Source organism: Canis lupus, chromosome 2 (assembly GCF_011100685.1).
Source record: "Canis lupus familiaris isolate Mischka breed German Shepherd chromosome 2, alternate assembly UU_Cfam_GSD_1.0, whole genome shotgun sequence".
In the NCBI taxonomy this organism is placed as follows: Eukaryota; Metazoa; Chordata; class Mammalia; order Carnivora; family Canidae; genus Canis; species Canis lupus.
In genome coordinates, this window is record NC_049223.1 from 41,224,195 (window position 1) to 41,241,488 (window position 17,294).

General features: G+C 35.2%; 1 protein-coding gene across 24 annotated transcripts in view; it reads right to left on the reverse strand.

Annotated features, from left to right (window-relative positions):
* Positions 1-17,294, reverse strand: part of JAKMIP2 (janus kinase and microtubule interacting protein 2) — a 175,802-nt gene that overhangs the window by 157,446 nt on the left and 1,062 nt on the right. For 7 of the 24 annotated variants that reach the window (XM_038530571.1, XM_038530555.1, XM_038530558.1 and 4 more), the window contains exon 2: positions 2,315-2,361. The exons of 10 other annotated variants lie outside the window; for them this stretch is intronic. The gene's annotated coding sequence lies outside the window, so the exon portion shown is untranslated. Of the gene's footprint in view, positions 1-2,314; positions 2,362-13,983; positions 14,090-17,020; positions 17,092-17,294 lie in introns of all 24 variants that reach the window. 7 more of the 24 variants (XM_038530570.1, XM_038530564.1, XM_038530561.1 and 4 more) reach the window with 4 other exon arrangements.

Consider the following 17,294-nt stretch of genomic DNA (forward strand, 5'->3'; position numbering starts at 1 on the left):
ACTGATCTACAATTTATGGAAAGAACAATGCTCATAGTGGGTACATTTAAAAAATAGCTAGAATGAGTAAGAAGAATTACAGTCTGAGTAGGTACTGAATAAATACTAATGGATGACATAATGGTTTATCAGAATTCATTTTGGAAATTAAGAAAAAGATCTGTGAATATAAATCAATTGGTCATATTTTCAAAAAAAGAAATGACTCCAATATTAATCTGCATAACTGTAAGTACATAGAACATCAAGAAAGCCTTTTTTTGTTTGTTTTAATTGATGGTGATGACATAGTCACTTTGCTTTGCTTGACATGATCTTGGGGATTTTCCTTCAGCATCACTACACTTTAATACTGACAGGACAGTGCTGCTGGTCTTCATTTGGCTTGTCTAATTCCTAGGGTTTTCATTCCTTGTATTTTCATATAGTTGATAGTTATTTTTTTTATTTTATTTATTTATTTTATAGGGGGAGAGAGCATACACGTGTGAGGGAGGGGGGTGGCAGTGAAAGGAAGAAGGAGAGGCAGAGAATCTCAAGCAGATTCTAAGCTAAGCATACAGCCCAAAACAGGGCTCGGTCTCAGGATGGGAGATCATGACCTCAGCAGAAACCAAGAGTTGGTCACTTAACCGAATGAGCCACCTGGAACCCTGGTTGATACTTATTTTTTTTTTTTTTTAAGATTTATTTATTCAGAGAGAGCGCGAGAGAGGCAGAGACACAGGCAGAGGGAGAAGCAGGCATCATACAGAGAGCCCGATGTGGGACTTGATCCAGGGTCTTCAGGATCACACCCCGGGCTGCAGGCGGTGCTAAACCACTGCGCCACCAGGGCTGCCCGGTTGATAATTATTTTAACTCACATTTTTAAAAAAGTAACAATGAAATCATTAACCTTAATATGAAAGAATATGAGCTCTGCCCTTCACCTACCTAATATCCATCAAGAATTTTCCTTTTTTTTTTTTTTTAAGATTTTATTTATTTATTCATGAGAGACACAGAGAGGGAGAGAAAGGCAGAGATACAGGCAGAGGGAGAAGCAGGCTCCATGCAGGGAGCCTGACGTGGGATTCAATCCCAGGTCTCCAGGATCACACCCTGGGCTGAAGGCGGAGCTAAACCGCTAAGCCACCCGGGCTGCCCTTCACCAGGAACTTTCTAAAAACATTCAGACAATGGCAACTTTAAAAGCTCTTTTTTAGTTTGCTTCCTTTCTTATTAACCAAGTAATAAATGCTCTTTGGGGAAAAACTTAGAGACTTTGATCAACAAAAATTAAAAATTAAATTCACCAATATTTGTACTACTGAATACTTTTTATATTTCCGGCAGGTCTTTTTTCTCCATGCATATATGAACATATTTTTAACAAACATAGGCTGTTAGGTCTACATTTTTACTAAATGTACTCTGAACATTTTCCATGTCATTTAAAAAATTGTTTAATCTGCAGTTATTTAAAACTGATGACACACACCTGCAATGTTCTTTCCCCAGATCTTCACTATATTCCAACCAGTCAAGGCAATTTTTACAGAGTTTTACATTTTGTAGTTAGATATTACAAACTTAAAGGTGAAATGGAAAAAAAAAATAAAGGTGAAATGAAGAGATGTTTTTGTGTCATCTGCAATTCCCTCACCCCTTCCTGGATTCTGATTTACTCCTTAGGATTATGTTTCCCCCTTCTTTTTTCCTCTCTCTCCTATATTACTTCCCTCAAGGAGATTGTAGGCCAATGGGGGAAGTAATTCAAGTCCATAAATACTTGTAATCACTACCAGAGGCAAATAAAAGGGCAAATAGAAGGATTTCCAATTTCAGAGGAAGATTTCTTCAATCAGTCTGCAAATAGATTTACACACCCAATGGCAAAGGAATTAAGAAAACCTTTCTGTTCTTTACTTATTTTTTTCTCTTTTCAAGGGGAGCAACAGTATAAAAAAAAAGGAGTTGATACCCTTTCTCTCTCTTTTCACAGTTGGAAAACCAAAAATCACTAATGGACGGGATGCCTGTTCATGTCACCCAGCTAGTTTGTAGCTGAACAGAGATTAGACTCAGGATTTCTGAATCCCAGGTTTGTGTTTTCACAATGGCACAATGGTGCACCCTAAAAAAAAAAAAAAAAAAACTTAAACAATACTCCAATACCAATACTGTGGGAAAAGAATCCTTGTCAAGTAAAGGAATTCTCTAATTTTCTTTATAACAGCAAAACATGTTCTGAGAAATGGGCAGGAATATAAAGGATAATCCTGTATCCTTCTACTAGATTTTTTTCTTTCAAGTAGAGCTATATTCATACCTTGATTGAAATATCACACAAACGCAAACTGGCTTCCAGTATGGCCTCTAAAAAAGAAAAATTTAGAAAGTGACTTTCTGAATGAGCAAGAGCAAATATTTTATGCACCAGAGAATGTTCCTGCCCTAAGGGTCTACTTACCACACATTCATAATGTTGTGTGGAAAGAGACCTTAAATATAATCTAATATAACCCTTTAAATAAACTAGAAACCTTCTCAATAACATCTCTGTCAATCATTCACCTTGTGCTTGAACATTGGCAGTTAATGGATCCAGGATCTGGGCTGAAATCAAGAAACAGTAAACACGATATCTTTATGCACTGGACTGACTAGTGAGTCTGGCATCATACCAAATTACATGTCTTTAAAGCTGTATGGCTTGGATTTAATGAGCTGTTTGCTAAATTGAATGTCATCTCTCTCCTTCTTACACACACACACACACACACAGTAAAAGAGGAAAATGATCAAAAGCCAATATTGGCTATATTATCTTAAGAAGCAATATAGGACTGACAGAAATGATGGGCCATCACACTTCTGGCTACAATAGTCCTTCTTATACATAATCCCCAAACCCCAAGACTTTCCTTTTACTTAAAGGGAAATAAGGAGTTTAAGAGAATGACAATAAGGAGTTTAAGAGAATTGACAGGGATTTATAGGTTTCTGTCTCAGTGGCATTTGACTACACCCAGAGAGGGAGAGAATTTACAGATTATTTAGTATGGAGGATGGAGTAGTAATAATCATAGCTCAAAAAGGGAAAACACCAAAGTGAAGGCAGGCAAATCAGGATCAATACTCTCATCAAATACTCAGTGACCTTTCCCCCCTGGTTTATATTTTTCCTCATTTTCTGGGATGCATTTTTTTCATTAAATACAGAAAAAATAATAATGCAAGAGTCCCTTGACTGTAACTGGGATCAATGTATCTAACATGTTTTCCAATACTTCCTGTGCACATTGCCTCATAAGATTCACATGCCAGGAAGTGTTCAAACAGGGAAAAGAAAAAAAAACTTTAGAAAGCCATTCATAATTTTCAGGATTTAACAGTCATTCCGTACTTGTCCTGTAGTCTTGTTTTTTTTCCTAATACATCTCAAGTGATAAAGCTTCAGGTACGCTGGAATTCAGAGTTCAGCAAGAAAATATTTGCTGCAAAGTGCTTTGTTTATGTGATTTTGTTCTGCTTCATTTTGAAAATCTGTATTCTGCATTATTCTCTGATAAGGAAGGCCAGCAGTGGCTTGATTCCATTAGCTGAAACATTCTTTTTTAACTTCAAGGAAAAGGCAGAGAACAATGCCCCTCCTGCACTTCCGGGTTCATAAACCCAATTTTGCAAATTTATTGTCTTTCTTTATTCGTGCTCCTTAACTGGTATTCTTTTTTTTTTTTTTTAATTTTTTTTAATTTTTTTTTTTATTCCTTCACAGAGACACACAGAGAGAGGCAGAGACATAGGTAGGGGAGCCCGATGTGGTACTAACAGGACCCTGGGATCAGGACCTGAGCTAAAGGCAGACGCTAAACCACTGAGCCACCCAGGCATCCCCTTAATTGGTATCCTTAACCAAGTTTTCTTATAAAGATGTTCACATTTGATTCCCAATTTGCAAATGTTCTTGTGTTTCGATAAAGGTCACTGTGTTTCTTGGCATGATTTTAGTGTCTAAGCTCTTACTGCTTTACTATATTTTTAAGAATGAGTCTTACCCATTATGTATTTCCCATTCTCTACTCCTCCACAATACACCTTAGAGAATACTTCGTAGGTGTTAGAATTATTTTCAAACTTAAATATTTCTTTGTATTAAAATCCAGACCACAAATCTAAAGAACATTCATTCGCGTTCAGTTTAAAAAAATATTAAAGTTCCATTTTAATTCAAAATATTTAAATATATCCCAGGTTTTAAAATGAACAGCTTACCAAGTCACTAAATGAAGACTAATAGGTACTTTAATTTGGTTAGTAATTCACATAGGAAACAAGATATTTGAGTTAACTTAAGATTCATCACTGAGATAGGTTTGTTAAAATACACAATCTAGGGTCAACTAGATGGCTCAGTCGGTTGAGAGTCCGAGTCTTGATTTTGGCTCAGGTCATGATCTCAGTGTCCTGGGATCAGCCCCAGCTTCCCCCACCCCACTTCAGCTCTGAGCTCAGGGGGCAGTCTGTTTAAGGATTCTCTCTCTCCTTCTGCCCCTCCCCAAGCTCACATGTTCTCTCTCTCAAATAAATAACTAAATCTTTAAAAAAAGAAAAAAAAAGAAAGCTATAAAAATCCTTGTTTAAGGTTTCCAATAAAAATGAATTATGACTAAATCACATGGAGTTAAGCTTGGAGTTTTGTCCTATTAATATTGAATCTAATTAAACTACTGTGAACTAAAACCACTGAAGACTATGACAACAAGATGATGAATATTCAAGGGAAAATTGGAAATTTTAGTTTTAGAAATTAGATATTTGGTATATAGAATATTAATTTTATCAATTCTATCGGGTTTTCAAGCTATTTCATGACAGGATCTTGTTCTCGAAACTTTAGGAGGGGGACACCCCCAATGGGTATTTTGTGTAGAGAGCCTATATCCTGTTCTCTTAGCCACTCCCTTTCCTTTGTGGTTCACCAGGAACACTGGTTGTAGGTGGACACCAATTTGGAACTTCTGAGCAGAGAGAGCAAACTTTCCATCTTCAGGAGCCCTGCAGAGTCACCAGATAGGTTAAAAATATTTGGGTTTATGGATGATTTACTGATCTTGATGACAAAGTCTGTCATTTAAAAATATTTGCATTTTGCTAATTAAATAAGTAAAATACATTTTGGTAAATTTGGAAATCATAAAAAACTCAATGAAGAAATTTTTCATAAAGCTATCATCCAGAATTAATTCTTGTTAATATTTTGATCTTTAAAAACATGCCTGTGTTTGTATATTTTTTCTCTTTTCATAAAATTGGCATCAAATTCTTTTGATTTTTGAGTTTTTAACTTAGAAGACATATTCTACATATTGTCCTATGTTATAAATACTTTTTTCTACAATATACTGTTTGAAGGGCCTCACTGCATTCCATAGTTGGGATAGCCCACAGTTACTTTATCATATATCTGATCTATAGAGAGACAGATAAATCAAGGTTTCATCACCCAAATCTACTGTTGTCAAAACTCCTGCTATTCACTATAAGCAAAAATTGAAACAAAAAAGTCTTATGTATATAGCATCATAGAAATTATAAGAGCACAGAAACTGTACTGTTTATAACATTAAGTTCTGGGATTTATGCTGCTCCGTCTATTTTGCACTTGGGGATTTTTTTCCAGAGATGAAATTCCTGTAAAATTGCTTTCTGAATGTCTTTAGAGAAAAACAAAATGTTCATAGTTTACAAAACTGTGGAAAACACAGCACAAAACACAGTTCCTTAATTACTTGAAAAAAGTAGATAGGAAAACCAGGTAATTTTCTCTTATTAAAATACATTTAATGCCTATTTAAAATTTTGCTTTAAAAAGAGAATCCCAGATTTTATTGTACAAATATAACTCATGCATGATCAAATAGTTACTTAAACACAAAATATCCACATGGTTTATAATAAGACTGGGGCTCATTTCATCTCTCCCTTGTTTTCTTTCTTCACTGAGGAAACCGGTTATATGGACCTTGTTCTTGAATGTACATTTCTGCAGAGTGTTGCTATCTTTTACTTAGCAAAAATTAGGTCTTGATTAATATTTAACAACAACAATAACATTAAAAATATATATTTGCCTTTCTCTTCATTTACTCTAATTTTCAGGAGCACAATCAAATTTTCATTACAAAAGGGAGCTAATTAGCATATTAGTTAAGAGGCACTGGGGATGGGAGTCAGACATACTGGAGTTCAGAGTCTGTTTCCATCAGTCATTAGTTAGATAATCTTGAGAAAGTATTACATTGATTTACCTCAATAAACCTTAATTTCATTCTGTATAAAATGGGAATACTATTACTTTCTTCAAAGCATGTTGGTGCAGGGTATGCAATGTCTTTAAGTGCAATGCTTGGCATCTAGGCAAAGTAGTAAAACACAAAAACCAACACAGTGACGACTGACATTAAGAAATATGTTTTGAAAGTAATTTTTAAGACTTTTTTTAAATCCAAATTTAGTCTAAAAAGTAGATTGATATGCCTCAATAATCTCTATTTAAGAGTTAATTGAAACATTATTACATTTGGCTCATCAAATGAAAGATACACCTTAGAAGGAGAAAGGTAGGATTAAAATACTGATTCAAAACCACCCTCATTAGCATGTGCATCAATAGTTCAGGCTTATTAGCTAGAAGCTATAGTGGTCACTTCACAAAAACAGAGAAGACGTCTGCTGGCAACGGTGGGGCTAATTATACATTATGTGTAAGTGTTAGCATGTGCTAACATTCTACTAAATTTGACCCCTTTTCCTTGTAAAAATGTAAGTTCCTTTTGGACAGGGACCAGGGCTAATTATTGGAGTCTCTGAATGCTCTCTATTTAGAGGAACTTCACTAACGCTTTTGTGGTGTTAGTGATGATGATGATACACATGCAGGAACTATTTATCCACAGCTCTTGGTTTATTTAGTTGTGTCTAGATACAGACACACACACCTAGATTATATGTGAAAAGAAGGACCTGGGAGGAAGAATCAAAAGAACTTAAGTTACCTTAGCACCTGAATTAGGGTTTAGAGGCCAGGTCAGATCATGTCATAATTCTTTGGCCCTGATTCACATCACTGATGTATCATTTGGTTGTTTGGGGCTGGATCCTACACAAAAAAAATTTCTGAAGAAATCTGGATTTGAGTTCCATACTTCTCAGTCATTAGGTAATGCTAAGCACAAGTAGACACTGAACTTTACTCTGAGGATGATTATAGATAATATAACATAACATAATATACAACATCTTCTCTACCTGTATATTTGGGAGAATTTAAAGTATCAAAAGTTCTTTGTAACTTAAATTGTATTCTTTGTAAAATAAAGTTGTAAACACATACTGTGAAAAACCAACTTAGCTTATTAATTATAAAAAAGATGAGTAACAGATGGAGCATAAAAGGAAACACTTGAAGTTGCAAATTATCATTGTGTCATTATGATTCCCTAAAAACCAGATCAACAGCATTATTAAAGTTCACAGAGATAGTTCTTTTTTATTAAATGCTTATCTGCTGGGTCATTCTTGCTGTGCTGGAAGCATAGACTGTTGTTTACAAACATTTTACACATGTTTACAAACTCCTTCCTGAGCTGGGTCCAGTCCACAGGCTCCAGCTTTGAACTACTGTGCCATAAAATCAGCATGGATCTTACTTCAATCTCATTTCTAAACTCACTAACTGAATTATTTCAGCTAAGATATTTAACCTATCTAAGCTTTATTTTCCTCTTGAAAAGTGGGAAGAACAATGCCTGTGTTGTGAGGATTGCAAAAATAGACATGGATGAAAACAGTCTAACAGATACAGAATAGGTACTCAGTATAGTTCTTTTTCTCTTTCTGTGGATGACTTAGAAAAAATACGTTGTTTTCTCCTTTTCATACTTGTTACACTCAGAGAACCTCAGATATCCTTGTTATTAAGAGGATCAGGGTTATCTCATTCATTGTTGGAATAAACTATTTTATTTGAATTATAAAGAAAATTTTAAATGATGGATGTCCCCAATTCTAAAGAGTAGAGATGGGTCAGCATCAAGTCTGAACATTTTTTCAGACTGACTCAAGGGAGAGTGCTTCTTTGCAAAATGACGGTCTCCTGAACTAAATGCTTTTCCACTATTTCATCTTGTCCTCTCAGTCATAAGGATCCTTTTGTTAGTCAAACAGCATATAAGGACATCAAGAATGTGTAAGTGATGGCACCATATGAACTATGAATGGATCAATTCTGCTTAGATTACAGTTAACTATACAGCCAAAGATTGATGTTTCAAAGTAAGGTGATTACATTAAATAAATGTAGACAGTTAATGTTTTCCAACTGCATGAATGTTAGTGAAAGTTCAGTATGCAAATGATCAGTGACTGACTAGAAATATTAATCTTGCTTCTTTACTACCTTCTAGGAGCTCTGGCTGAGCCATTTAGGTCTGATTTCAAAAAGTGTAAATAAAGTGAAAAGAGAAAAATATAAAATCATATAGTTAAAAGAGACTGGACAGTATGTGCAAACTTGTCCAAACAAGAGCATTAATATGAATCAGACATGTTTAAGCATGCATTTAGAGATAGGGCTCTTTTAAATCCACGGGGGAGGGATCCCTGGGTGGCGCAGCGGTTTAGCGCCTGCCTTTTGGCCCAGGGCGCGATCCTGGAGACCCGGGATCGAATCCCACGTTGGGCTCCGGGTGCATGGAGCCTGCTTCTCCCTCTTCCTATGTCTCTGCCTCTGCCTCTCTCTCTCTCTCTCTCTCTGTGTGTGACTATCATAAATAAATAAAAGATAAATAAATAAATAAACCCATGGGGGATAAAAACCTAATGGTCACACAATAGTGAAAGAAAAAAAAATTTCCCTTATACCAGGCTATTTTCCTTTCTCTTGTTTCAGAGTATAGCACTGTACCCTGTAGATCCTAAAATGTGGACCAGCTAGCCAAGAAGAGAGCAAGATGGCTAAAATGTTCCTTCTGTGTAAAACTAACTAGGGTAAGGCGTTCCTCATTACTTCATTTTTTAAAAGCTAGGGTTTATTTTTAATGATTGCTGGTGTTTTAGGTATCTAGTTCAAAACACTCAAAACTTTGTAGGTGCTTTTATTTAATGAAGTGTTTTAAAAATAAAAGTAAATCATAAGTCAAATGTATTCCTTAATAAATCAAAATCGTATATTTTCTAAAATACAAAACTCATTTTATGGTTAACTAATTGCCATTTAAATTCCTCCTTAAGCTTCCTGCATGGAGCTTGCTTCTTCTGCCTGTGTCTCTGCCTTTCTTTCTCGCTCTCTCTGAATAAATAAATAAATAAATCTTTAAAAAAATAAAAATAAAAAATAAATTCCTCCTTAAGAGATGTAGGAGACAGAGACAGAACCAGCAAAGTGGGAGTTAGTTCTTTCCTCGGGTCTAGGTAACCAGAGCAGAGCAGATGATGGAGAAACTCCAGTAATTCCAGAGTTCCCCCATCTTCATAATAGGAATTATCTAGGAAATTCATAAGAAAGCAAATTTGGGATCTATAATATCTTCAAAACACCAAAATTCTTCTCTCTGTCCTATCAGTGCCAATTAGCAGAATTTCGAGAATTCTCATAAGAAATTAGAGTGTTAATTTTTTTTTGTACCACCTTCAGATTGGTGACTGTCATTTAAAAAATTGCCGATTGTCTTGCTATTCTTTTAATGGCTTGTTGGTAGAATGGCACCATATCATGGATTTTACAGAATGGTACTCCTTTAAAGTATTCTAGTCTAGTTGTTTTCATCAGCATCCTTGCATAGAAAAAGATGGCTTTTGTTCCGGAAAATACGTTCGAAGTAGATATATCTGACCTAAGAAGAGTTTATGGGACATAATATGGATCAGTAATGACTACAGAGTATGAGCTCAGCTTATTTTTGGAAGATACCTCTCTCTATGAAATGCTGCACAGGGAAAAACCAGATAAGGAATGTGGGTAAGAAACATTTGCTTGGTTTACATTTTCATTGTCGTTGTACTGGTAGCATTTTCCAAGGGAATGTTTCCAGTTTGGAACAGAAGTCATGAGAAAATATCACCCTTTTTACTTGAGCACATGCTCACAAAGCTTTTTTAGAGTCCCAATGATCTCAGCAAATTTCCTTCTTGAAAATAACACCAGCGAATTGTTTTCTGACCAGAGAGTGTCAACTAAAATTAGTCAGACTTGGTTTTCTATGTATATTTTTGCTGCAGTTAGACTCCAGAATTTCAAGCATTGCAGTAAATGATCTTGATTCAGATGTCAAAGAAAGGGAACAAAGACTTCTACCTCATACTTCGGTGAGATTATTACCGCCATTTCTGTTTAGTCTTACTTTCTGGATACAGATACGAACGGATGATTTGTTTATTAGTGAATTTACTAGAGTGGATTTCCAGAATAGCAAAAGAACTTTAAGTGTGGATATGTGATTTGATGCTAATAATAATTAAATTACTAATTTATTTTAATAAATTCAATGAATCCAAAGAAATTTGCTTACTGGTAGCATCACTATTTCTGACTTACAATTCAATTTTGAAAGGGAATAGAGGAGGCAAGAAATGTTCACAGCTTTTCTTATTTATGTCATAGTATATAGTGAACAATTTTCAATTATTGATTTTTAAAGCGTTGAGATTTATTGCCTTTAAGAAGTTGATTTCCCTTTACCCAAATCTTAGAATACAGAGAATGTCACAAATACAAATACAATCCACTTGTTTTTACTGCCAAAATAAAAGGATGAATAATCACAGTCCAAAGAACTACTAGTGGGAAAAATATTCCACAATCTTAAACCAGAGGGCCTGCAGGAGATCATCCATCCATCCATCCATCTAGTCAGCCAGCCAGCCAACCAACAATTATCATGCACATACGTTGTGCCATGACGTTTGTCATTAATGGTTTCATTAATGTTTCATTTTCTGCCCTCAAAGAGCTTACAATCTACTGAAGGGTAGGGAAAATCAAGCACACAAATAAATAGCTCTATAATTATGACTTTGGTAAATGCTATGAAGGAAATCCACAGGGTGTAGAGGATAATAGTGGAGATATAATTAAGGAAACCTCTCTCTAAAGAGTTATATTTAAAGCTCAAACTTAAAGTATAAGGAGATTGCAACCATTCATATTATAAAAGAGAAGAGTCAGATCACTGGCCTTTCATTCCTCCCCCCTCCCCGCAGAGAGATTGGACTTGAGAGCAAGCTGGAGAGGAGGTAGGGGGAGGGGCAGAGGGAAAGACAGAATCTCAAGCAGGCTCCACACCAGGCAGGGAGCTGACACAGGACTCTATCTCAACTCCCTGAGATCATGACCTGAGCTGAAATCAAGAGTTGGACACTTAACCAAATGAGCCACCCAGGCACCCCTGGGCTTTCATTTTAAAACTACATACAGGTTTAAGGAATAGACAGATGCCAAAAATAAAGCTTAGTTTACTCTAGGAAATCATGTGACAGCTAATGTATGTTGCTTAAATATGCTGGGGCACCTAGGTTCTCAGTTGGTTATACATCTGACTCTTAGTTTCAGCTCAGATCATGATCTCAGGTTTATGAGAGAGCCCCACATTGGGCTCTGCACCGAATGTGGAGTCTGCTTGGGATTCTCTCCTTTTTCTTCTGCCCCTCTGCATCCTGTGCTTACGTACTTTCTCTCTCTCTCTCTCTCTAAAAAAAAAAAAAAAAAAAAAAAAAAAGCTTACATAGAGGATTTGACTTGGACACAGTGGTTAAGACTGTAGGATGCCACTACCATACTGAGGAAAAATGACAAAAATCTGAAAGAAATTTATATTTGTTTTTTTGCTTGTTTGCTTATGCATGCGTCTGGTGACATTTCTAGTGATTCAGACAAAGATTTCATTGACTTGGGCTTAAAATTCACTCATTATGAGCAGACAAGAGATAACCAAGATTAATTTAATACCCATTGTGAGATGCAGTGGCAGGTCAGAGTAACAGATATCAGATTTCCTGAAAACAATGCTTGACTCACACCTGCTGTAAATCAAGCAGGATCTACCTGTATCATGACAAGTATTTAAAACAATGTATAAAGACTTGCAGGTCTTTATACTTTCATGGAAAAAGCATCTTGAATCAGGAAAAACGTCAGAGATTAAAAATTTAGTAGAGACATATTTCATTGACACGGAAAGACAGTCACCTTATATAAAGTAAAAGAACTACAAAACAATACCTAGAGTATGTAAAAAAAAATCTAGAAGGAAATTTTCCCAAAATGCTAACAGTAATTATTTCTTGAGGTAGGTTTCTGGGTGATTTCTTTTTTTTTTTTTTCCTTTTTATACATTTCTGTATTACCTTTTATTTATTTCTCACAATGATGTATTTTTAAATGTAAAAAAAAACTTTTAAAAGAAAAAATTTAATTGTATCGGTGAATATTGATTTAAAGCAGAATGTCTTTAGTGTGACAGATCTCACTTGTACTGCAAGCTAATTAATTATAAAGGATGCTTCCCAAATGTGGAATGATAGTTCAGATGGCACAAGTTGTTATTTGGCCAGTGCTGAATTGCCAAATAGACACAAATTGTGTGCCTAGGGCATTAGCAGAGAAAGGAAGACTCCCTCCCCCGCCGCCAAAATAGAATGTTTTTGGAGAAAAGTATTAAATTTTTGAAATTTCAGAAAAGTATAAAAGTATTTGTCTAGGGAAAATATTAGTAACTTGCTGAGCTGATGTACTTTTTTTTTGCTTTTAAAGATTTATTTATTTATTTATTTATTTATTTATTTATTTATTTATTTTAGACAGAGCAAGTAGGACATGGGAGCAGGGGGAGGGGCAAAGGGTGAGAGGGTGAGGGAGAAAAGCACAGTGCCCAATGCCCCAATGCATGGCTCGATCTCACCACACTGAGATCATGAGCCGAAACCAAACCATATGCCCAACCAAATGAGCCATCTAGGCACCCCTGATGTATACTTTTTAAAGGATGTAATATAATTTTTAATTTTAAGAACATGTAGGTGAAAAAATGCTTAGAACATAGGCATGGCCAGGTTTCTTTTCAAGGTCCAGGATCTATAGGAATCTTAATTTGGTCCTAAGCACAGAAAAAAAAAAAAAAATCGTTTCCTCCTAACCTGGATGTCACTAAACATAAAAACAATACTTAGCCATAAAAAAAGGGCACATCAATCCAACAAACTTCTGATTTTTCCCAGACAAATGCTTCTATGCTTTTCTAAGATATCAAGAATCTCAGGTTTTCTCCAAAATCAATTTTGTGTGCACCATTATTTGTGGGGGGAGGCTGATACCCTAAGCATACATTTAGTCTACTTAGCAATTCGATATGATCAAAGAGCAAATAATGACCCAAAATATTCAAATAAAATTTCAAATAAAATGAGTCACATTTAATGCAGATTTACTGTATTTGATATTTAAAATTAATTTTATTTTAAAATTTTAATTAGCAAGATAATATATTAAATGTTCTGACACAGTAGATTTGGGCTCGAGGAATTTGGAATCCAGGCCCAATTAGACCATTTACCAAACCCAAACTCGGACAAGCCTAACTTCTCTGAGCCTGTTTCCACTTATGATAACACAATTTTACTGGCACGGGAGAATTTGGGGGAACATTAGATGAAAACTAGAGAACGTAAAATGACTTTGAGAACAAAAGATTATATTAATAATGTAAGGTGTAATGATGGCAATTATTACAACTGTATTTTCACATCTGTATGATCCCAAGGAAATTTCACATCTTATATATTCCAAGGAAATTCTACATTGCTACAATATGCCAATTGTTCTAGTCATATAAGAGCTCTCTACAAATAGTTTGATTATATGATTTATTCCTCTTGTGTAAAAACATTTTTAATTGATAGAATAATACTTGGGATATACAAATAGGAAGAGTTGCAACTGACCTCTCAAGTAACAGTCAGATAAATGAATCTGGTTCATTTATTTCAGAAAAAAACAGATTGTTGAGTTATGTTGAAACTTCCATGATAAATTCAGTTCCCTTTTAGGCTGCAATCATGGAAAACAAAGCATTAATCCTTTAATAAACCTATCAGAAATGTAGAAAATGGTTTTGACTTTTCAGATATTTTCTAAGTCATCCTGATGGAGACTAGAAGCATGTACATAAAATTGATATATGTTGAAGAAACAAGGAATATCCTACCACAAAGTGAGGAATTAATGGTTTTACTCCAATTAAAACAAGTTTTACTAAAGTTTAAATGCCTGTCAAAATATTTACTATTCCAACAAGAGTGGCATTTTCAAGACAGTGTTTGAGAAACAGAGAATTAATTAAATTTGAATACTGCTAAATAGCACATTTAAACAATAACTTGCAAGTATCTCTCACATACTTTGTTCTTTCTGACATCCCTTGATGACCCTTGAATTATTTTGTATCCATACCCCACTCAACCCCATTTTAGTTTTCAAAAGTAGCCATACAAAAGAAAAAAATTTTAATATGGCTATTAGGTACTAAATTCCACAAAGTTGCTGAGAAAGGACTCTTATGAAGAGGCCAATATTCAGTTCCCTGCATCCTGACAGGATGACACATAATATTTTCCAAGCAGATGGTCAACTGACTTCTTTAAAAATATCCAAATTCTGTAATTTACAAGCCCAAAGACTCCAAAATGGAGTCTTACTATTACAAATCTAGAAGTACCAGATATTAAACAGCTAAAGCACACTATAAAATGGACACTTTGCTCTAGAAAAAGCTAGAGAACTTCTTGAGAGAGAATCTAGCCTATGCCATCCCAAATAAATGCATGTCTAAGTCATACTTTCAGAGGTTTTGATGAAAGAAAGTGCTACCTTATCTGTTGTCCAGTGGACAACTCAACTTTGCTATCAGCAAGTTCTACATTCTGTATTTCTAATCTTCATTTTTCCTAATGAAGTTGAAGCACATTGACTGACTATATTTTAGGTTCCAAACAACTCCCAGATTTTCTAAAGCAAATGACTGTCATGTCTCAATTTTCTCTTCTCCAAATGAAATAATCCTAGTTTACTTATCTTTTGTTTGAGAGCACATCTTGTAGTCCTTTAAACACACTTCACTTTTGTGTGGCTCTCAGCAAAGGCCATATAACTGTCTCAAGCTGTGGGATCAAAAACTAGGTCTGTGATTCCCATCAGGGTCTGACCACACAGATAAAACAGGCTACTATTGATAGTCAGTTCTGTGCCCATGGCCTATGGTCACTGGCCTCTGCCTAAACTGTACCAACTTCACCTATAAAACCACAGCCTAATGAAAATTCCACACAAAGGAAATAAAACAAAGCCCCAAGATAGCTGTTTTCATTGCATGAAACAGGGTCAACTAAATGTGTCTTAAATTTTTTAAAGCTAGTAAGCTTTTAAGATATATCTAAAATTTTAATTTTTAGAAGTCAAAAGTTATCATTAAAAGATTAGAATGCAATGTGTTACAAAAATTTTATATGACATATAAGCCGAGTACTTCTTTCCTTGCTCTACTTTATTTAGTTATAATTGGGCACACAATAGCATGACTTTACAGAGTTGTGGATCTATATAATATACAATATGCCATAAGCATACTAAATCCATTCTTCCCATTAAGTCTTCCTATATAGAAACCAAATGGAACATTTACTCTCTGAGAAATTAAACTATAAACTTCATTCAAATACATGGAAAATTTTTAAATGAAGGAGCAGTATAAAATAAAATGCAAGATTAACATAAAAAATGTTACTTTATATTATAAAAAATGTTAGCACTGACAATGATACTATTTGAGAAGAGACTGGTGGATAAAACTAGTCCATATGATGAATGTAATACACTTTTACCTGCAAGGATTTTTCTGGCTTTAATTCAGTGAAATCCAATCCCCTGCATTATTAATGGAGCCCTGTATCCTACTCATCTCAGGCATCTTCAGTGTCCTGAGCTGCCATAAAGCCTTAACATAATAAAAGGTCAAGCAGATCCTAGTAAGCATTTGTAAACTATAACAGCCCCCCATTTCGGGCGACCTGCTTTACATTCTCTTGCTAAGCTTCCCTCACTCTCTTCTTTCATTTCATTGTATAAGCAGACTAATTTGGAAATGGCTAGGGCACTTGGGAACACCTAGATTTTCAAAACAATCCCACTTTCCTACTTAACCACCTAAAGAAGTGACCCATAATACAACATTTGAGAGAACTGTAAAATGGTGCCTGGATAGTGAAGGAATGAAGACCAAAGAGCAAGCAGCACTATCAAATAAAATGAATGCAGTTCACCTTCCAGCTCGTCTGTGCTTCCTGGGACACAAGACACAAACATGAAAGGGATAGAGTAGAATTTCGAGAAAACTGATTTGTTTCAACATTCACTTAGCAAGATGCTGGACACAAAATAATACCTCAAGCCACCTCCCTTTCCCATCATTGTAAATTCAGAGCTCTCAAGTCACCCCCCCCCACAAAACCAATTAAAAATAAAGAGAAGAGGCAGGCTATGAATTCGCATCTAGGGCTAAGATACAGACTAAATGATAGGCATCTGTCCTAATTGGTCACAATGAAACTAAGGGACAATAACAAGAATAAATCTCACATTAATCCAAATGAAGCCAATGAATAATACAAACCAGAAGCATAGTTTCAAAAATATGCAATTACCTCCAAGTGTGCAAGGGCATTTATAACCCATAAATATGATTGCAGAGCACAGTGTGCATATAAATATGTTTCATAAATGCACTACTTATGCTAGGAAACATGTGTATGCATGATATGCATAACCATAGGATATACATTTGTATGTTCATAATCACAATTACCCACTAAAAATCAAACTCTATCCAGCAAATGGTTTCTCAACAAGAGTGCATTAGAATATGAAATAGAATGCTAAATTCTGGGGCTACTTTTTCTTAGCGATGAAGGAAATAAGCAAAATCACCTTATAATTAGGCCGGGAAGCTTAGGAGGCACCAATCGGGTTTTAGGAAGGCCCGACCCTGTACGTGAGAGCTGCAAATTAAATGAATCCTTTCAATAACACCCATGTCTTGTTAGCTCTTCTTCCACCCCCTGATTCTGCTGCTAAGCTGGGAAGGAAAGGAACCAAGTGGCTCAGTCTGCAATCTGAGCCCGTTCAAGACAAAATCAGAACACCATTTAAAAAATAAATAAATAAATAACCCACAGCGGATGCTTTCTTACTTCTCTCTTCC